At 40.7% G+C, this 17,412-nt stretch overlaps 1 protein-coding gene across 1 annotated transcript in view; it reads left to right on the forward strand.

Annotated features, from left to right (window-relative positions):
• Positions 1-17,412, forward strand: part of TACR1 (tachykinin receptor 1) — a 163,461-nt gene that overhangs the window by 65,642 nt on the left and 80,407 nt on the right. The window lies entirely within an intron of this gene.

Raw genomic sequence — 17,412 nt, forward strand, 5'->3', positions numbered from 1 at the left:
TCTCTTACTGTTCAGTAATTAATGTTTCAAAATCTTATTTTATTGGAAATGACCTAGCTATTTAATCAACCTTATCATTTAGTTTAGTACAATTCTAGAAATTTGTTACCCCAATCCTCAGAGATTATTTTAGATAGACATTTCTAAAATATAATTATTTTTAATAGAGTTTATCTAAAAGCTTTCATCTCCTTTATATATATTTATATATATAATATATAAGGTTACTTTCTTTGTTGACAAATTTCGTTTACCTTAAACCTAGGCACAATAGAAGTATTACACAATGTTGATGACTTAAGACATGTTTTAATTAGATTAGCAAATAAACATTAATGTTAGATATTTAATATTGAGTATTTTTCAGTTCATGTGAACCTGAATTTAAATAGAGCTCATTTATAAATTAACCTCATATTATCCAAAAACAAAGACACACACTGAGACACAGATAAATTTAGACAGACAGATATATCATAGTTTTCTACTTGAAATTTAAAATGCCTCTTTGTCCCTTCTTTTTTTTCTTGGTTTGAGTTCTACCAGTTTGTTCATGACTGGAGTCCCAGACAGAGTGGGCTATGATCTATATCCCAAGGACATGATAAGAGTTAACTTCAGATTTTTTCCCAGGTCTGTTTTTGTTTCTCAGGAAGAATTGGAGCTCCAAAAAAGTATTTTAACAGGTCAACTTTTTCTTAATTGCACGTGCAAGAATTGGTTTTGCAGTTTCAAAAAAGATTTTATTTTACCCAGTTTTCTCCAGAGTCTAAAGAATATCATGGCCATTCAGTGTCAAAAATGTCACCTCTTTTTTTGGTAGTCATAGTTTTATAACTAAATATTAAACCAGGGAATGCTCAATTTGGCTCTGATAACAGGGGTAGCCTGACTGATAAGATGTTGTCCGGGCAGGGATTGTCTCTCCGGGGAGGTGAGGTCCTCTCTTAAAGTAAAGGAAACCTGTCCTTTAACCTCTATTTTCTCCCAAGCTCTTATGTAGTATTGCCTCACCTGTTCTATAGCCTGATCTTCCATAAGCACTTGCTCTTGAGTTCTCCCCCAATTTCCACTGCCTATCAATTGATCTAAAGAGATGGGGCTCTGCCTGGCTTGGTCATGAGCCACTATAATCCAACAGGAACCCTCAGCTAGTCCCTGCACGATTCCCAAGGTAAAAGGAGAATTTACTCCATAATTCTGAACAGCTTGCTTAAGTTCCTTTAGTATTTTGAAGGGAATCTGTTTGTGCACAGCCTCATATACCCCATTAGGATTATTAGGATATGTCCCAGGAGCTATCCATCCATGTATTGTTGTCACTGGAAATGCCATAGTCATAGCGTCCAAGTCACCCTCCTGTCGAGTCTGACAAATCCCTTTCTGGAGGGGTGACAGAAATGCTGTCTGATGTAAGGAAGGAGAAGCTCGAGCCTCTCCAGCAATTAAGCCAGGAGAGGGAGGGAGAGGAGGCAAAGGAAGTTCGTCTTCCCCAAACAAAGGCGCAGGAGGAACTGCAGCTTTAAGAGCCTCCTGGGTTTTTTGTTTTACCCCCTTGGGCTCTGCATATTCAAGTCCTCACTCTGATGGGGTTTTACATTTATCTTTACTCCCTTTTGAGCTTTCAGGGGTCTGAAGAGATTCCAAAATGGATTTTATCAGTGTCCAAATTGACCAGATAGATACAGGCAAGGGCACTTCCTTGCAAAGAAGTTTCTTTAATTCACTACCTACCTTCTCCCATATTCCTAAACCTAAAGTACTTACCACAAAGGGGGATTTTTAGAGGCCTCACCCCACTCTTCTTCAGGACTGTGCACAGATATTTTAACTTTAGCTTTGCTCTCGGTGATCCTTCACTTTTGAGCCCCATGATGGGCGCCACTTGCTGCAGCCAGGTCAGCGGGTAGGGATCGAAAGTGGTCAACACACAGTTTGCGGAAAAGAAACTAGAGACAGAATTAAAGTTTTGAAGATGGGACCGGGGGACTCAAGACCTCTTGGATCAAGAACCCTGTTCCTTGGAGCCACATCACTCTTATTTAGTGTCTTGGCAAGCAGGAAGTATCTGTTGTGCTACGATGAAGTCAGCCTCCTGTGTCCCCAGTCACGTCTCCCATTTTACTGATTCCTTTAAACTATCTTTGTTATTTTCTGGTACAAGGGCTATCACCTAGCTGGAGGTTATAAAGCTGCATATGAATTGGGAAAATGTCTTACTGTGTGCACAAGCAGTGTTCTGAACTTGCGCTCACCCGGAGTTCCAAGGTCCACACTGTTTTTCCTTAGCTGAGCAGGGTATACCAACCCCAACTAATCAACCCAGTGTACTTTTATTTGGGCTGTACTGTATTGCTATATTTTGCTTTTATTCTTTTCCCGTGGTGATTTTCTCATGGCTCAGCCAGAGCAACAGGTGACTGAGTATTAACCCCTGCAGCAGAGTGCATCATGAGAAATGCTGGGCTGGATGAATCATAAGCTGGAATCAAGATTGCCGGGAGAAATATCAATAATCCCAGATATGCAGATGATATCACCCTAATGGCAAAAAGCAAAGAGGAACTAAAGAGCCTCTTGATGAATGTGAAAGAGGAGAGTGAAAGAGCTGGCTCAACATTCAAGAAATGAAGATCATGGCATCCATTCCCATCACTTCATGGCAAAAAGTTGGGGAAAAAGTGGAAACAGTAACAGACTTTGTTTTCGTGGGTTCCAAAATCACTGCAGGCAGTGACTATAGCCATGAAATTAAAAGATGCTTACCCTTTGAAAAGGAAAGCTATGTCAAACCTAGACAGTGTATTAAAAAGCAGAGACATCACTTGCCAACAAAGATCCATATAGTCAAAGCTTTGGTTTTTCCAGTAATAATGTATGGATTTGATAGCTGGGCCATAAAGAAGACTGAGGACCAAAGAATTGATGCTTTTGAACTGTGGTATTGGAGAAGACTCTTAAGAGTTCTATGGACAGCAAGGAGATCAAACCAGTCAATCCTAAAGGAAATGAGTCCTGAATAGTTGCTGGAAGGACTGATGCTGAATCTGAAACTCCAATACTTTGGCCATCTGATGCAAAGAGCCGACTCATTGGAAAAGACCCTGATGCTGGGAAAGATTGAAAGCAGGAGGAGAAGGGGATGACAGAGGATGAGATGGTTGGATGGCATCACTGACTCAATGGACTTGAGTTTGAGCAAGCTCCAGGAGACGGTGAAGGACAGGGAAGCCTGGCATACTGCAGTCCATGGGATCACAGAGTCAGATACAACTGAGCAACTGAACAACAACATAAAAGTCAGAACTTGCCTTACTCAAATTAGAGTTTTGTAACTGAAGAAGAAAGGGAGAATAGAGATTTCAGTGAGTCATCAGCTGGCTGTACTCCAGACAGTGATTAGCTATTAATTATATCCCAGAGGATGGTGAATTAGATATCTGATATAAAAGGCAGCATTCTCAGAGAATCTGAGGGAAGCACTCTTTCCCAGAAGAGAACTGGGTGGTGGATTACCCATTAGATATCTAGGAGTAAACAATTATAAATGGATAAATCTTGACAGCAAAGACATGTTGATATTACTTGAAATCAAGCCATTATTTATCCAGGTGTTTTAATAGGCTTCTTCATCCCCTTCCTGGACCCCATCCCATCTATCCCCCCCACATCATCACCAAACCTCCCTTAAAGATAAAGCCTGAGAGATGTAGGGGTAATGGAGTGGGACTTGCTTGGATATGAAGAAGTAATTTTCTGCACATTACTTGATATTAGAAAATCATTTCTACATGGTGACCCCACCATGTTAAAGAAGTCATATAAATCTGTTGAATCAAACTGCCCTGCTTCATTTAAGTAAGGTACAAGCTCAAAGACAGGGCTTCAGTGAACTTTCAGGAGCCACTTGTACTGTAAACCATCCAGTTCCATTTAAGACGTCAGATGTGCAGGTATGCAATAACCTCAAATATGCAGATGGCACCACCCTTATGGCAGAAAGTGAAGAGGAACTAAAGAGCCTCTTGATGAAAGTAAGAGTGAAAAAGCTGACTTAAAACTCAACATTCACAAAACGATCAAGGCCTCTGGTCCCATCACTTCATGGAAAATAGATGGGGAAACAATGTAAAAGAGTGACAGACTTTATTTTCTTGGGCTCCAAAATCACTGCGGATGGTGACGGCAGCCATGAAATTAAAAGACGCTTGCTCCTTGGAAGAAAAGCTATGACAAACCTAGAGAGCATATTAAAAAGCAGAGACATTACTTAGCCGACAAAGATCCATCTAGTCAAAGCTATGGTTTTTCCAGGAGTCAGGTTTGGATGTGAGAGTTGGACCCTAAAGAAAACTGAGAGCCGAAGAATTGATGCTTTTGAACTGTGGTGTTGGAGAAGCCCCTTGAGAGTCCCTTGGACTGCAAGGAGATCCACTCAGTCAATCCTAAAGGAAATCAACCCTGAATATTCATCAGAAGGACTGATGCTGAAGCTGAAACTCCAATACTTTGGCCACCTGATGCAAAGAACTACTCTTTGGAAAAGACCCTGATGCTGGGAAAGACTGAAGGCAGGAGAAGGGGGTGACAGAGGATGATGGTTGAATGGCATCACCGATTTGATGGACATGAGTTTGAGCAAGCTCTGGGAGGTGGTGATGGACAGGGAAGCCTGGCATGCTGCAGTCCATGTGTTTGTAAAGAGTCAGACATGAATGAGCGACTGAACTAAACTTGTCTTTGTCAGTTGGCCAGTCACCCAGGAGACTTGCCATCAGGCAGAATAAATGGTCAAAAAAAGAAAAGAAAGAGAAAGTTGGGAGGCAAAGCCTCAAATTTGGCTGGGTAGCCATGAAACAAAAAAAGCCATTGAGGATGGTCAAACAAATGTCTTTAATCTGTTCATGACATCTGCCTTAGGAACAGAAACGGCCCTGAAAGGTCAAGAAATAGCGGGAGCAAGAAACCTTCTACCACTTATCTCCACAAGGGCATTGTACATCTGGGCATAAATCATAATCTTTTCTGTTTATAATTATTACCATCAGTAAAATCCCATTTTAATGAATTCTTTCAGCCTCCCAAATTTTTGGTTGTAGAGGTTGGTACTAATGAATCTATTGCTAGAAATCACTTCCCCTTTCTCCTAAATCTGGGCATAAGATATAGATACCTGCATGTCTCTGTAGTGAACATCTATTGCCAAGGCTGGAACCAACTCTGCTCCTCACCATTGCTTCCCTGAACCCTGGGCAGGACATGTCCTGACCTGCCTCATCCAGAGGGTGGGCTGATTGCTATGTGGATCTGCCTTCTTCTCCCTTCATCTAAAAATGTTCATATGGCCACATATAGTGGAGAAGAGTATGGGAAAAGAGTTCTTGGTCATCAAGCTGTGTTGGTACCAAAGACTGGATTTAGTTCTCTCCCATCTTCATGAGCTCTTCCCTTGTATTTTTTATAATAAACTTTGACAATTTTTCATTCATATGTAAAGTCTTTCACAAAAGCAGCTTCAAGACAGCCTTCTCCCATTCCCTAAGCCTGATTTTGTCCACTAGCCCTTCCAATACAAAAATTCTGGAGCCACCACTGGTTTCAAGCACAACTTGACCTCAAACTGGACCTTGATTATTTATGCTACCTCTCTGGGCCCCAGTGTCCTCATGTGTCTAGTGAAGGGACTGGACTACACAACCTGTAATCCTTCTTCTCATCTTAACAGCCTGTCTAGTCACTGAGGTCCTGTGTGTCATCAGCATGCAAGGAACACAGATACACTCAACCCGATTCCTGGGTTAAGCTGCTTCTCAGTTCAGTTCAGCCATTCCTTTCAGTCACTCACTCAGTCATGTCCAACTCTTTGCAACCCCATGGACTGCAGCACGCCAAGCTTCCCTGTCCATCACCACCTCCCAGAGCTTGCTCAAACTCATGTCCATCGAGTCAGTGATGCCATCCAACCATCTCATCCTCAGTCCCCTTCTCCTCCTGCCTTCAGTCTTTCCCAGCATCAGGATCTTTTCCAATGAGTAGTTCTTCACAACAGGTGGCCACAATATTGGAGCTTAAGCTTCAGCATCAGTCCTTCCAATGAATACTCAGGGCTGATTTCCTTTAGGATTGATTAGTTTGTTCTCTTTGCTGTCCAAGGGACTCTCAAGAGTTTTCTCCAGCACCACAGTTCAAAAGCATCAATTCTTCAGCACTTAGCCTTCTTTATGGCCCAACTTTCACATCCATACATGACTACTGGAAAAACCATAGCTTTGACTAGATGGATCTTGTCAATAACATCCATCTGCTTCAAGGATAGTGAAGTACCATTGACCTAATAATTTCTCTTTGAAGTCCAGGCTAAGGGGTCGTTATCAGTTAATGGTTAGGACATCCTTATCTGTTGAGATCTGCTCTGCGTCTTCCACCCCAGATGTCTGTGATCTTTCTAAAGCTCTGAATGTGACATGACTCACCTTGACGAACTTCTTCCTATCTTTCCTGGGCCTGAATGTCTGTTTGGGAAGTCTTCCCTAACAATGCTTCACATGACAATCAAAAATCCTAAATTTTTGTCGTATTTGGTCCTCACAATATTCACATGAAATGGAAAAATTAAACTGCTAGTTAGGAATTTGGCCATTTCTGATTGGAGTAAGGAAATTTTGAGAGACAGTGGCTGAGAGGTCCCATAAAATGTGACAAAAATGAGGGAAGGAACAAATCTCACAGCAGCTAAGAGAAGCAGCCCAGCTCCCTCCAGGGCCAAGACTCATAGCTAAACTAGTACTTGGACTTTACAGAACATCTACAAAAATTGTTCACCAGTAAGGAAACCAAGAGTCAAGAAGAGATGACTTTCCAGAAGCTCTCACTAGTCAGTGGCAGAAAAAGAAAAGACTACAATTCAGTCCTTTCTGACTTGTTGTCAGAGACGTAGTGCAACATTGTTGGACTACAGTGGTAAGTGCAAATCCCACATTTCTTCTGCTGTGGGTTATTGAATGAAGAAGTGAGTGCCAAGTCCCTTAGAGCTTGGATCTATCTGTTAAAGGAGCAACCACTGCCCTTTCTGCCCAGGGCAGGAGGAATGGCCAGAGAGATAGTTGTGTGGAGGACTGCAGAAGCCCAAGGAGCCGGAGCTGTGCCCTGCCAGACGGCGTGCCTGGGCCCCTGCCCCAATCCCTGCCGTCTCTGTGCACTTTCTTCTTCCCTGTGATGTGCTCTCCTTCTCTTGGACAGTCCTGCACGCAGGGCCATGTGTTTCGTCCTCTGACGATGCCCCCGTTTGTTCCTGGTGTCACAATAGCTCTCTCGTGAGCCTCTAACAAAGAAATGAGATCTACAAAAAGGCAGTGAGGCAGGATGCTGGATAAAGGAGGAGGATGGGCTACGCGGGGGAGGAGTGAGAATGTGAATCAGGTTCCTGCTTCATAGGGGAACCTGATCTTGGTGTCCCCTGAGGGGGGTACAGTTTATTGCAGCAAACCTCATACGAGGTCTGATGTGTAGTTGTCTACACTTTCATGCCCTTTTACTAGTCTGTGACAGCATGTTTCAGCAACTGTCATGCTTGAATGTCTCAGTGGAATCCACATGTGGGGACTGGGGGATGAATAATACTACTCCAATGTTTTTTTCAACTATGAAATATGATTTAAGTTGTAAATTGAGTACTTCCAAACTTGACAGCAGCTATTAAACTGATGCCACTGCTTCACTGTTGTTTTGCTATTTGAGCATCCTTTGGGTGCCTGGTCCCGGATTCAGCCAGTCACACGATTTGCATAGTTTGCGTGTCTCATGCTCTAGGTACCGGGGTTAAGCTAGATACTGAGCCTCTGAGAAGATATGCTGCCTCTGGTCACGTGCCTTACTAAGATGCTGGGGAAACTATGAACCCGCATCATGTGCCTACCGTGCACCAGGCTCTGCCCTTTTCTTTATCCATGCTATCTCAGCCAACCATCATTACCCAGGAAATAGTATGCGGCATGAGAAACCATTTCAGGAGAGATTAGGTAGCAGAAAAAATGATAAGTGAGAGAAGGGGATGGGGAAAGAGGCATGTTCTGTGCTGTGAGCCCCATGGGAGGAGGAAAGTCATTACTCAGACAACAAGGGCTCTGGTGCCCAGGAATGCAGACCGAGCAAGCCCTAGATCACCAGCAGAATGGGCCAGCCACAGGATGATCCATAAACACAATCCTGGGAAGAGTTTACTTTCTGGAAAGCATGTTTTCCTCTCCTGAGCTCTTACTCTGTGTTTGACGGGCCTGGTCCCAGCATCCATCATATGTTTCCTTAGAGGGTAGCATTCTCCCTGGGCACTTTCCCCAGCAGAGATTGAAAGACCATGTCCTTCTTCATCCAACTTTCTATCCTTGTTTTCCCATCAACAGCTGGAAGAGGCCAACATCTGCATGTTTAATAGATGGAGTTGTTAAATTAATTAGATGGTAGTCCCTATGGGGCCATGTTTATCTGGCCAGGTGTCATGGGAACACAAAAGAAACAGAACTTGGTTATTCCTGATAAACATTTAATAGCATGTTAGAAATTATTATAAACAAGCCATTACTTTTCAGGTCCCTAGAGCTTTGTATATTCTGAGGCTTCCTCCTAGAAACCATAGAGTTCTCCAGAGATGTACATAACAACTCATCCTTCAAGGTCAAATTCAAATACCACCTCCATTAAGATGTGATTTTCATGCCCAGACAGAAATGGTCTTCTGTCTGTTTTATGCTTCCTATGCATTGTAACTCTACTGCAGCACACAGCACCATTATATCTTCATTATTATGTAAGTGTGTGCCTCTCCCACAAGACTCCTTCAAAAATAAATATACTGAGCTCTGATCTGACACATAGAAGAGGCAAAATATGCTTATTGAATAAATGAGTAAAAAAGAAATTAGGAAATATATGCATATATAGGTCTGAATGAGCAAAGAAAGAAAGATTTCACTCATTACTGACAGGGAATGTGAGAGTCCTGGATAGTGCTATGATTAAAAGCAAAAAAAAGCAATGAAGAGAAGGCATGTAAAGGTTCTGAAGCCACACTGCCAAGTTCAAACCCAGCCCCATCACTTGGGGATGAGTCATTTAAATTCTCCAAGCCTTGATTTCTTCATATGAAAAAAGGGAGTCATAACAGTAGACTATCAAAGCGATTGTAAAAGATAAAATGAGTTAAAAAAAATGAGTTAATAAACAGAAAACACATATAATAAAACATTTCAGTTCCCAAGCATGTTAGTGTGTTAGCTAGGTATTTGTATCAGGAAATGGAAGTAAGAAAGAGGCTTTTCCCTTTATGTTTTCCTATATTATTTAAATGTTCATTTCAAATATCTAGACAAGAAAAAGAAAACTAAGACAGCAGAACTTCTGTTTCCAGCAAAATGGCAGACTAGATATTCTGATTTATGTTCTTCAAATTAACCAAAAAATTCTGTATGAGATCCCACCATCATTAAAAAAAACCCCTCCTTTTTTTTTTCAATTATTTTTATTAGTTGGAGGCTAATTACTTCACAACATTGCAGTGGGTTTTGTCATACATTGACATGAATCAGCCATGGAGTTACACGTATTCCCCATCCCGATCCCCCCTCCCACCTCCCTCTCCACCTGATCCCTCTGGGTCTTCCCAGTGCACCAGGCCCGAGCACTTGTCTCATGTATCCCACCTGGGCTGGTGATCTGTTCACTATAGATAATATACATGCTGTTCTCTGGAAACATCCCACCCTCACCTTCTCCCACAGAGTCCAAAAGTCTGTTCTGTACATCTGTGTCTCTTTTTCTGTTTTGCATATAGGGTTATCATTACCATCTTTCTAAATTCCATATATATGCGTTAGTATACTGTATTGGTCTTTATCTTTCTGGCTTACTTCACTCTGTATCATGGGCTCCAGTTTCATCCATCTCATTAGAACTGATTCAAATGAATTCTTTTTTAATGGCCGAGTAATATTCCATGGTGTATAAGTACACAGCTTCCTTATCCATTGTCTGCTGATGGGCATCTAGTTGCTTCAATGTCCTGGCTATTATTAACAGTGCTGCGATGAACATTGGGGTGACGTGTCTCTTTCAGATCTGGTTTCCTCAGTGTGTATGCCCAGGAGTGGTATTGCTGGGTCATATGGCAGTTCTATTTCCAGTTTTTAAAGAAATCTCCCACACTGTTTCCATAGTGGCTGTACTAGTTTGCATTCCCACCAACAGTGTAAGAGGGTTCCCTTTTCTCCACACCCTCTCCAGCATTTATTGCTTGTAAAGATTTTGGATACAGCAGCCATGACTGGCGTCGTATGTACCTCATTGGTTTTGATGTCTCTAATAATGAGTGATGTTGAGCATCTTTTCATGTGTTTGTTAGCCATCTGTATGTCTTCTTGGAGAAATGTCTGTTTAGTTCTTTGGCCCATTTTTTGATTGGGTCATTTATTTTTCTGGAATTGAGCTGCAGGAGTTGCTTGTATATTTTTGAGATTAATCCTTTGTCTGTTGCTTCATTTGCTATTATTTCTCCCAATCTGAGGGCTGTCTTTTCACCTTACTTATAGTTTCCTTTGGTGCAAAAGCTTTTAAGTTTCATTAGGTCCCATTTGTTTATTTTTGCTTTTATTTCCAATATTCTGGAGGTGGGTCATAGAGGATCCTGCTGTGATTCATGTTGGAGAGTGTTTTGCCTATGTTCTCCTCTAGGAGTTTTATAGTTTCTGGTCTTACATTTAGATCTTTAATCCATTTTGAGTTTATTTTTGTGTATGGTGTTAGAAAGTGTTCTAGTTTCATTCTTTTACAAGTGGTTGACAGTTTTCCCAGCACCACTTGTTAAAGAGGTTGTCTTTTTTCCATTGTATATCCTTGCCTCCTTTGTCAAAGATAAGGTGTCCATAGGTTCGTGGATTTATCTCTGGGCTTTCTATTCTGTTCCATTGATCTATATTTCTGTCTTTATGCCAGTACCATACTGTCTTGATGACTGTGGCTTTGTAGTAGAGTCTGAAGTCAGGCAGGTTGATTCCTCCAGTTCCATTCTTCTTTCTCAAGATTACTTTGGCTATTCGAGGTTTTTTGTATTTCCATACAAATTGTGAAATTATTTGTTCTAGTTCTGTGAAAAATACCGTTGGTAGCTTGATAGGGATTGCATTGAATCTATAGATTGCTTTGAAAAAACCCCCTCCTTTTTTAAAGTTAATTTTTATTGGAGTACAGAGGAGCCTGGCAGGCTAAAGTCCATGGGGTTGCAAAGAGTCAGGCACGGTGTAGTGACTAAGCAACTACATGGTTGTTTTACAATACTATGCTAACTTCTGGATTGTTTTCTTTTAAAAAAATTTTTTTTAAAAAACCAAACCTTCTTATATGAAATAATTATCTGCTAAGAAAGTGAGGACTACCCAGGTCAAATTTAAATGAAGACAAGATTTCTAAGTATTGGATAGAGCAGCAAAGCTACCTTTGGTCTCCAGGGCATTTGACCTTGTTTGGCTTACAGGGTGTGGGGACAAGACAGGACACCTTGGACTTGCCCAAGATGGATTGTCTAATAGGATAACTTATCTTAAAGTTGGGAAGCAAAGGGAAACACTCGTAAGTGTTTAAAAGAGCTATACAAGTCTACCCTGTCAGGGACTTCAAGGAAATTTGCTCATCCCAACCTTGGTGCTCAGTCAATAGTCCTTTATTGTGCCCATTCTTTCATGAAGTGCTTCCTTGGTATCTCCACTTTTCTTGAAGAGATCTCTAGTATTTCCCATTCTATTGTTTTCCTCTGTTTCTTTGCCTTGTTCATTTAAGAAGGCCTTCTTATCTCTCCTTGCTATTCTCTGGAGCTCTGCAGTCAGTTGGACATATCTTCTTCCCTTTCTCCTTTGCTTTCCACTTCTCTTCTTTCTTCAGCTATTTGTAAAGCCTCCTCAGACAACCACTTTGCCTTCTTGCATTTATTTTTCTCTGATTAATTGATCATATAATTGTGAAATCAATTAGGGCTCTCTATTTTGGTCTATCGATTAATGTTTACTTTTATGCCAGTGCCATACAGTTTTGTTAACTGTATCTTTCTGGTATAGATTGAAATGAGAGAGCATTATACCTTCAGCTTTGTTCTTCTTTCTCAAGATTGTTTGGGTTACTTGGGATCTGTTGTGTTTCCACAGAAATTTGCAAGCTACTTGCTCTAGTTCTATGAAAAATGCCATTTGTGTTTTGAAAGAAATTGCATTGAATCTGTAGATTTCCTTGGATAATATGATCATTTTAACAATATTATCTTTTCCAATTTCTGAACATGGTATATTTTTCCATCTGTGTCACCTTCAATTTACTCCATCAGAGTTTTGTAGCTTTTGGAGCAGAAACCTTCCTTGGTTAGGTTTATTCTTAGCTATTTTATTCTTTTTGATGTTATTTTAAGTGAGATTTTTTTCTTAATTTCTCTTTCTGATAATTCATTGTTATAATAGAGAAACAGAACAGATACCTGTATTAATTTGGGGCTTTATCCTCTGCTGAATTTATTTAATAATTTGAATATTTATTGGTGGTGTCTTTAGGATTTTCTACATAGTAGCATGCTATCAGCAAACAGTGACAACTTCATTTGTTCATTTCCAATTTTTATTTATTTGATATGTTTTTCTTATTTGATTGCTATGTCTAGGACTTACAATGCTATTTTGAATATAAAGGGCAAAGGTGGACATCCTTGCCTTATTCCTGATCTCAGAGGAAATGCTTCCAGCATTTTACCATGAAGTATGATGTTAGTGGTGGGCTTGCCATATATGGCCTTTAATATGCTGAGGTATACTTCCTATATACACAGTTGTTGGAGATTTTTTTTTTATCATAAATGGATGTTAAATTTTGCAAAAGATCTTTCTGCATCTATGGAAATAATATTATTATGATAATTTTTATTCTTCTTTTGTTAATACAGGTGTCACATTGACTGATTTGTTGATATTGAATCATTTTGCATCCCTGTGATAAATTCCACTAGATCATAGTGAATGATCCTATGAATCTATTGTCATATTAGGTTTGCTAATTTCTTGCTGGGGGTTTTGTATCTGTGTTCATCAGTGATATTGACCCTAAATATAATTTTCTGTGGTATCTTTGGTATCATGATGATGTCAGCCTCATATATGAATTTGGAATTGTTTCTTCCTCTTCAGTATTTTGGAATAATTTGAAAAGGATAGGTATTAACTCTTCTTTAAAGGTTTTGTAAAGTTCATGTGTGAAGCCACCTGGATATGCACTTTGGTTAGCTGGGAGTTTTAAAATTTTCAGAGAACCAGATCTTAGTTTCATTGATCTTTTCTATTGTTTTTCAATCTCTATTTCATTTATTTCTGCTTTAATAGTTTTTTATTTCTTCTCTCTTACAAACTTTGGACTTTACTTATTTTCTTTTTCTGGTTCCTTTAAGTATAAATTTTAACTCAAAATTTTTCTTGTTTCCTGACTTAGCCTTCTATATACTTCCCTCTTTTAAATGATTTTGCTATATCTCATGGATTTTGGATCACCATGTTTCCATTTTAAGTTTCTCTCCAGATATTTTTTATTTCCTTTTGGATTTCTTCAGGGACCCATCAGTTATTTTCTAGCATATTGTTTAGCCTCCATGTGATTGTGTTTTTACAGTATTGTTTTCTTGTAGTTGATTTCTACTCTCATACCACTGTGGTCAGAAGAGATGCATGATAGGATTTCAGTCTTTTTAAATTTATTGAGACTTGATTTGTGGCTCAGTATGTGATTGATTTTTAGAGACTGTTCCATGCGTACTTGAAAAGAATTTGTATTCTGCTTTTGGAGGGAATGTTACATATATATTTATTAGAGTCATCTGATCTAATGCATTGTTTCTCTAATGTGTTGTTGTCAGTGTTCTCTTGTTAATTTCTGTCTCAAAGATCTGTCCATTAATATAAGCGGGGTTTTAAAATTCCCTGATATTATTGTGTTAGTATCAAGAATTTGAACCATATATTCAGTGCTTTGATGTTCTCCACTACACCTATTTCTTTTTCTGGAGTTTTAACTTGTTCCATCATTTGGAACATTTCTTTGTTGTCTTCCTTTGCCTAAGACTATGTTTATTTGTACATATTTGTAAGGTCAGTTACTTTTCCCATTCTTAGAGAAATGAACTTTTGTAGCAGATTCCAGTGTGTCCCAGCAACACACTCCCATCTGGATGCCAGAACTATAATATCTTGGTATGTCTTCTATGTGGGCTGAATAGGCCTATCTGTTGTGGTGGGACCAACCACTATGAATGCGCTGGTTGGCAGGGCTGTTTTCCAGCCAATCCTGTCTCATGTGTGGGCTACCAGCCACTGTTGAGTGACTCCTGGTCTCAGGATGGCTGACTCCCTGTGCTGGACTGTGCCAGTCCTGATGCTGGCCCACTATTGAATAGGACTAGGGCCTTGGCTTTCCTGGGGCTGGTGCAGGCCTGCTGGGTAGTTCTGGATCCCTGAATGGCTGTGTGTCTCAGGAGGTCATGGAGCTGTTTCTAGTACACAGATGGGTGGTATAGGGCCTAGGAATGGCTGGTCATGTGGCCCAAAGTGTCCCTGGGCTAATCCCATCTTACTGGTGGTTACTGTTGGATCCTGGTATAGTTGACTGCATAGGTCTCAGGGCTGATCTTGGACTACTGGTGCATGGGGCCTGGTCCCAGGGTTAACAGGCTGGAAGGAAGAGGCCAAATCGTGGTAGACAGCACCAGTGTTCTTGTGGTAGAGTGAGCTATCAAATATAGCTGCTTTGGAGACTTGCCAGCAAGAAGGTAGAGTAGAAGGATGTCAGTTCACCCCTTCTTACAAAAACATCAAAATCACAACTACTGCTAAACAACCATCATCAACAAAAAGAATGCTGGAACCTCCCAAAAAGATATCTTATATCCAAGGACAAAGAAGAAGTCACAATGAGATGGTAAGAGGGATACAACTGTGATAAAAGCAAACCCCATACCTGCCAGGTAGTGACCTATAAACTCAAAGTAATTATCCCAGAAGAGTGAAAGCCCTGAGCCCCACATTAGGCTTCTCAGCCTGGGGATCTGGCAATGGGAGGGAGAGCTACCAGAGAACCTGGCTTTTAAGGTCAGTGGGATTGGATTGCAAGAATTCCACAGGACTGAGAGAAAAAGAAACTCTATTCTTGGAGGGCACACACAAGGTCTAGCGTGCACCAGGACTGGGAGAAAAACAGTGATCTCATAAGAGACTGGGCCAGACCTACCTGCTGGTACTGGAGGGTCTCCTGCAGAGGCAAGAGGTGGGTATGGCTATGTCAGGGACAATAGTGGCAGCAGCAGCTCTGGTGAGTAATCACTGGCATGAGCCCTCCTAGAGACTTCCATTTCCCACCAAGACCTATCCCTACCCAATAGTCTGTAGGGTCCAGTGCTGGGACACCTCAGGCCAAACAACCAACAGGGCAGGAACACAGCCCAGCCCATCAGGAGACAGGCCACATAAAGTCTTCCCAAGCATGGCTCTGCCACCAGAGGGATAAGATCCAGCTCCACACACCAGCAGGCAGGAACCAATTCCTCCCACTAGTAAACCAGTACAAGGCTCTGCGACAGCTTTATCCACCAGAGGGCAGACTCCAGAAGCAAGAAAAACTACAACCCTGCAGCCTGTGATCAGACAGATAGACAAGATGAGATGGTAGAGGAAGACATCCCAGGTGAACAATGATATAAAACCACAGAACAACAACTAAGTGAAATGGAGACAGGCAATCTACTCAAAAAACAATTAAGAGTAATGATAGTAAAGGTGATCCAAGATCTCAGAAAAAGATGGAGGCACAGTTGGAGAAGATACAAGAAATGTTCATGAAGACCTGGAAGAACTAAAGAACAAACAAGCAGAAGTGAAAAATACAGTAATCAAAATGAAACATACACTAGAAGATATTAATGGCAGAGTAACTGAGGAAGAAGAGCAAATAACTGCCCTGAAAAATAGAATGGTGGATGTCAACGCCATGGAATAAAATTTGAAAAGAGATGAAAGGAAAACAGTCTAAGAGACTTGTTCTGTGCTGTGTTTAGTCGCTCAGTTGTGTCTGACTCTTTGTGACCCCGTGGACTGCAGCCCACAAGGCTCCTCTGTCCATGGGGATTCTCCAGGCAACAAAGCTAGAGTGGGTTGCCATGCCCTCCTCCAGGGAAGAGACTTATGGGGCAACATTAAATGCACAAACATTCACATTATAGGGCTCCCAGAAGGAGAAGAGAGAGAGAAAGGACCTGAGAAGATATTTGAAGATAATAACTGATCGTTTCCCTAACATGGGAAAGGAAACAATCACCAAAATCCAGGATGCACAGAGAGTCCCAGGGAGAATGCCCAAGGAGGAACACTGTGAGACATATAGTAATCAAACTGACAAAAATTAAAGACAAAGAAAAAAATTTAAAAGCAACAAGGGAAAATCAACAAATAAGATACAAGGGAATCCCATAAGGTTATCCCCTGCTTTATCAGGAGAAACTCTGCAGGTCAGAAAGGAAGGAAATAATATATTTACACTGGTCAATGAGGGGGAAAGCTACAACAGAATACTCTACCCAGGAAAGCTCTTTTTTAGATTAGACAGATAAATCAAAACATTTACAGACAAGCGAAAGCTAAGAGAATTCAGCACCACCAGACGAGATTTGCAACAAAGGCTAAAGGAACTTCTCTAAGCAAAATAAAAGACTACTACTAAAAATAACAAAATTATTAATAGAAAACTCACTGGTAAAGGCAAAAAAAGTAAATGTAGGAAGTCATCTGCACACAAATAGGATATCAAAACCAGCAATTGTGAAAGAGTACAAATGGAGGATATTCAGAATGCATCCAAAAGTAAAAGGCCAGCAACTGAAAATGATCTTGTTTATTTATAGACTGTTAAATCCTCTACAGAACTGCAAACTGAAAATCTACAACAGACAGAAAAAAGAAAAATGAGTCAAAACACGTCATTAAAGTTAGTCATCAAATCACAAGAGAAGGAAACAAAAGAGGAAAGGAAGGAAAAGATCTAAAAAAAATAAAAAAGAAATGAGAAAATGGCAATAGGAGCATTGTTGTTTCTGTTGTTCAGTCAGTAAGTTGTGGCCAGCTCTTTGTAGTCCTCTGACTGCAGCATGCCAGGCTCTTCTGTCCTGCACTATCTCCCAGAATTTGTTCAGATTCATGTATATTGAGTCTGTGGTGCTATCTAACCAGCTCAACCTCCTCTATCCCCTTCTCCTTTTGACTTCAGTTTTTCCCAGCATCTGGGAAAAATTGTGAGTTGCTCTTTGCATCAAGTGGCCAGATTCAGCTTCAGCATCAGTCCTTCCAAATGAACATT

The sequence above is a fragment of the Cervus canadensis genome, chromosome 5, assembly GCF_019320065.1.
Source record: "Cervus canadensis isolate Bull #8, Minnesota chromosome 5, ASM1932006v1, whole genome shotgun sequence".
Classification (NCBI taxonomy): Eukaryota; Metazoa; Chordata; class Mammalia; order Artiodactyla; family Cervidae; genus Cervus; species Cervus canadensis.